The following is a 6,000-nucleotide window of genomic DNA, read 5'->3' on the forward strand; positions in this document are numbered from 1 at the left end:
ATTTTCTCAAATGTGCATCAACTAATGAACAAACAGTACAGCCATACAATGGAATCTTTTCAGCAATAAAACGAAGTACTTATACGTCCTATAACATGAAGGAACCATGAAAATTTATGCTAAGTGAAAGCAGCCAGACAGAAAAGGCCACATACTATGATTCCATTTAATGTGAGAGGTCCACAATAGACAGAAAGTAGATGAGTGGTTGCATGGAGCTGGGGCTGGGGGTGGAATTAGGAGGGACTGCTAATGGTACGGGATTTCTTTTGGAGGTAATAAAAAATGAATTAAATTTTGGTAATTATACAATTCTGTGAATATACTAAAACTTAACTGAATTATACCACACTTTAAATGGGTGATATGTGAATTATATCTCACTAAAGCTGCTCAAAACCCTCAACACTGCCAGGCAAGGTGGCCTATTATCTGTAGTTCTAGCTACTCAGGAGGCTGGGGTAGGAAGATCAAGGGTTTAGGAGTTTGAGACCAGCTTGAGAAATACATCCCATCTCAAAACAAAAGAAAAAAAAAAAGCTAAACAAACCAGACCAAAGAAACCCAACAATAAAATGTAATTATCTAATTTCCTGGCATGCCTAATAACTAGGAGTACTCATGTGCTAGTTCTGGCTGGTAAGATGTTGGTAGACATATACTACTGGAAGTTAGTAGTCTCTCAAAAGAACTCAGCTAATTCATGCCTCCTGCCTTTACCCTAGCTCATTTTCCTATTTAGAGCTGGCTCTGGGGGTTGCAAATACCCACAGCATAATAAGATAATAGAGCAGCAAAAAAGGGAGACTGGTAACGGATGACAGGAAATGCCACACACTGTATGATTCCTGGGATCACTGTACCAGTGCCGACTTCTCTCTCTTTGGATCTGTTACAGGATAAAAACAGACCTGCATTTGGTTAATTGGTTATAGTTAAGATTATAGTTAATTGATTATAGTTCATCATTTGCAGCTAAAGGCTACCCCTAACAATGCAAGCCTAATATCATTCAGCCTTTGCTTATTTTTGGAGCAAAAGCAAAAAAGTAGGCACAGAAAGATATAAAAAACCTGATTCCAAAGTAACCTTCAGATACCACAGAGTTAGTTTCTTTTTCTATAAGAGTTACTTTATTTTCAAACCATATGTTGCCCCAATTTTGACGTCTGCCTTGGGGAGTACTCATTCCCCTAAAAATAAATCAATCATATTAAAATGTTTTAGTTTTTAAATGGCAATAAACCAAGGATGAACAAATGATATATCATTTTTTCGAAGAGGAATAATTTCAAATATCAATTCTTTTTTTTATAAAGTACATTTTTAACAGTATTAATGATATCTCGTCAGTCAAGGGTTAGGGGATATATCCCATTAAACCCTCTATACCTGGTTAGCCTGAATTTCTTCCAGAACAGTACTGTTCAGGGAGAGAACAGAGGTGGACTAGTATTGTTTACATCTATGTACAATGCATGTAGTCAATATACTTATGCAGGATGTCTGTTGTGTCCCCCAAAATTAAGTGCAATGTTATTTTGAAATATTAAGGGCAAAAATGAGGGTAGAGACACAAATTATTAACTCGATAAGCATTTACATTTTTATTTTCTAGCCCGGTAAGTTAAATCATCTCTTTTTTGTTGTATGGAGTGGGTGTGAGATCCATGTTAATGGAAGATCCAATCTTCCATTAAAGTCAATGAATTACTTGATTTGAGATAATTATTTTCACGTGTAACTCCAAATGAAGTTGGCCCTGCTGAAGTATGAGACAGAATTTGCAATCAGGCTAATTATTCCTGTGACCAAAGAAAAAGCAGGGAAAATGAAGTAACAAAGTAGGGAAGGGGTCGCAGGGGTGGGATTTATGCCAATTTGGGTATCGGATATGGTCTACCCTACCAACTAGTCTTTTTATTTCATGTTTTATTGGTTTATATTCCATAAAAGTTAACTATTCAACCATGAGATAATGCTTTTAAGGAATTACAAGACTTCTTTTTTTAATAAGCCTCTCTAATTGTTCTCTTGTGCAAGTGTAGACATTTCCACTCATCCGTTCATTAAAGCACCATTTAAGCACTGGAGATAAAGCTGAGTAAAACACAAGTTCCTCTCCTCAAGGAAGTCATAACTCAGTGGTAAAAATAAAGCCCGATCGTGGCTTTGTTAAGTGCAAACCCAGGGAACAAGGCTGAAAAGAGGAGAGGAGTGAGGTATGGGAAGAGCCTTGCGGGCACCCAGGCACAGGAGTAGAGCGTGGCATTCAGGAGCAGGAACAGCACATGCAAAGGAAAGCACACGGGCAGCAGCACCTGCACGGACAGAGCAGCAAGAGGGTGGAGCAGGGGACACGATGGAGACTGCATCTAGGAGCTCTGAACTTGCCCAGAAGGCTCTGGGAAACTGCTGAAGGAGGCACAGCAGCTCAGTTTTAGAAAGTGCTACCTGGCACGGGCTGGCTGGAGGTGTTGAGGGCCAAGGCCAGGGAAGCAGCAGCTATGGAGGTGATCTGGGCAAACACTACAACAGTGACAGTCAAAGTCCCAGGGAAGCCACCTTCCCTGAGAGGAGGACTTCCACATAATGGGATGGGGAAAGCTTTGTACACCACCTCCCAACTCAATCCTTACATTTTTACCTCAATGATAACACAGCCTTCACCACAATCAAAGAGACTGGGGCTCAGAAAGGAAAGGGTTTAATGCTTGTGGACCAAATAAGAGGAGTGCCCCATACTCCAAAAGGATCTCTCCCTCTATTGGATCATTTCCATTAGCCTATGAAACGTTTTCCAGTACTGTGTCTTCATCTGGAAATAAACATACTGTCTTCCCTGTACCCTGCAAACCCTCATTATAGCTCCATTTCCCTTCAAAGCAAAACTTTTCAACAACGCTGAACACAGTAGGGCCTTCACTTACACACCTGTACCCAAACTTCAACTTGCTGCAATCACCATGCCTTTTGTCAGTAATCTCCATATCGCCAGATCCCATCAAGGCTCCTCTCTCCATTTTGAAACGCTTTCTTCCCTGGGCTCTTCCCACATCTAATTTTTACTGTTTTTGTTGTTGCTTTTACCAACTACAAAGGCTTCTTCTCAGTCTTTGTTTTGTATCTCTTTTTCCTTTGATGGATGAAAAGTAAACGTTGGAGTGTTCAGGACACAGCGCCAGGACCTCCACTCCATCTATAAACTCTCCTAGGCAAGTTCATCCACTGCCAGAGCTTTAATAACAGCTGATGTTATACTCCTACATTTGCATGTTCAAGGAGACCTCTTCCTCAAGCAGCAGACTCTCATATATTAATCCAAAATCTGCACTTAGACAATCAGTTGACCAACCAGTCAGGGCCCCTCTTTCCTCCTTCACCTCTGTCAAAATACTGTGGATCCAGGTCCCGGTGCACCTTCAGGATGTTATCTCTAATCTGCCCCTTCTTTCTATATCCCCCACTAACCAAATCTGTCAAAACCATTATCTTTTCTTTTCTGGACTACGCAACAGCTTCTTAAAGAGCATTACCTCCACCTTTGCTTTCCTAGACTCCAATCTTCATACGAACGGACATAACCTTTCAAAATGACAGATCAGATCAAGTCACTCACTATTTGAAAAACTCCTGAACGCCCGTTGTATTCACAATACTTGTCCCAAGGCTCACAAGGACCTGCTTTATTCGTCTCCCAGACCTCACACAGTGCCACCCTGTTCCCTGACTACATTCTGGCCACACTGGCCTCTTTTCTCTTCTTCAAACAGCAGCAGTTGGAGAAAGGATAGAAAAGGCTGAGATGGGAGGCCAGTTTGTTTATTCTAAGGCTTCTGCAATGTTGTTCCTTCTGCCTGGATCTTCTCGTGGCTGGATTTTCTTGTTATTCAGATCTCATTTCAAATGCACTGTTCAGAGCCATCTGGCTAACCGTGACATCTTCAGTTACTCTAATGCCACTAAGTTATTTCTACCATAGCACTTACCAAAATGATATTTATGTTCATTATCTGCTTTTCCTAAGTAAAAATCTAGAAAAGGAAGAACATCATCTGTATTGTTTTCTGCATATCCTGAGAGTTGGGCACTCAAAAAGTGGCATCTTCTGGCATCTACAAATTAAATTTTCTCACAATAGGAGTGCTACAAGAAAGAACAGAATATAATGAACCTCTAGGTCACTAGTTCCAGCTTATAATATCATGTCTGTGCGTTGTCAATTTGCTTTCCTATAAAAATTTTCTGCAAAATCAGTAAAACGAAATAACTTTAGGAACATTCACAGTTTATGACAAAACCACTGGAAGAGGATTAGCCATGGCAATCGTATAGGAGCTGTTCCTTCCCATGTCAACAATGACTCAGAGTAGTGCAGCAAGAAAAATCTATTACAACAAAAATAAATACATAAAAGCATTTATAAACACAAAAAAATAAGATGAAAAGCACCACTCCATCCCAGCAAACTGACAGCACCTCTTACTAACTGGGGCTAGAGGTCAGATGTCAGCACCTTTTTGTTTTTTAACAGATCTTGGATATACAACTGTGATTCCTTTCCTTTCCTTTCCTTCCCTTCCCCTTCCCCTCCCCTCTCCTCTCCTCTCCTTTCCTTTCCTTTCTTTCTTTCTTTTTTTTTGAGACAGAGCCTCAAGCTGTTGCCCTGGGTAGAGTGCCGTGGCATCATAGCTCACAGCAACCTCCAACTCCTGGGCTCAAGCGATTCTCCTGCCTCCGCCTCCCAACTAGCTGGGACTACAGGCATCTGCCACAACACCCAGCTATTTTTTTGGTTGCAGCCGTCATTGTTGTTTGGCGGGCCCAGGGTAGATTCGAACCCCTTAGCTCAGGTGTATGTGGCTGGCACCTTAGCTGCTTGAGCCAAAGGCACCAAGCCCCAACTGTGATTTCTAAGCAATGCACTCACTTGAACACAAAAAAAGATGCACTAAATGTGCGAAGGATACTGAAGTTGAATCACTCCATGAGCATAATACATAGTAAGTACCACAAGTATTGTATTTGCTGACTGAACGACTCCTAAGAATGCAAGTTATGAACAAAAACATGTGTGATTTGCTAATGGTTCAAAGGAGTTTTTTCAATCATTCAAGCTGGGCATGGTGGCTTACACTTGGAATCTCAGTAACTTGGGAGGCTGAGGTGAGAGGATCAATTGAGGTAAGGAATTCAAGACCAACCTTAGCAACATAGTGAGACCCCCATCTCTAAATAAAAATTTTTAAAAATTAATTTTAAAAAATTAGCCATACTGCATACTTTTATGATGATACTGCATATACTCAGGAGGCTGAGTCAGTAGATTGCTTGACCCCAGGAATCTGAGGCTGCAATGAGCTATGACTGCACCATTGCACTCCAACCTGGGCAACAGTGAGACCTTACTTACAAAAAAACAAACAAAAGATTCCCCCCAAACAACAAAGCACAGTCATTCAGAGGACTAGGTATTTCATAAAACCAAAAAACTACTATAAACAAATGGTACAGAGAAGATCATGCTCTTCCTTAGCTTACCTAGGGGAGACTTATGTGTGAGCTAATTTACTTATACTGTGTGTGCTATTTTTCAAGATGTGTTGCTGAAATGAAGTTTCTTTAAAAATAGTAAAAGCCCCCAATTACTAAGTATTCTCCGTTGTATACCCATGAGGATATAGTAACAGGTACCTGCAAGTCTAATTATTTAGGAGGCCCATTCAACTCCACCTTAGGCCAACTAAAACTGAGCATAAATACACATATACCCCTAATTTATTGGCTTGGGAGAAATGCTTTAGTGTCACAGCAGTTCCTATGACAATAATTCCAACTTTTTATTAGAATTTGGAGGGTGAGTCAGCTGTAATTGTGTTAGGACTTTGGAGCCTGAATGAAACACTCATGAAATAAAGCATGAATATCTAGCTGCTGTGTGTTCAAAGACTTAACAGATGCAAGAACTATTCATTATGTGCAATATTTTCACCACTGTCA

Source organism: Nycticebus coucang, chromosome 8, assembly GCF_027406575.1.
Source record: "Nycticebus coucang isolate mNycCou1 chromosome 8, mNycCou1.pri, whole genome shotgun sequence".
In the NCBI taxonomy this organism is placed as follows: Eukaryota; Metazoa; Chordata; class Mammalia; order Primates; family Lorisidae; genus Nycticebus; species Nycticebus coucang.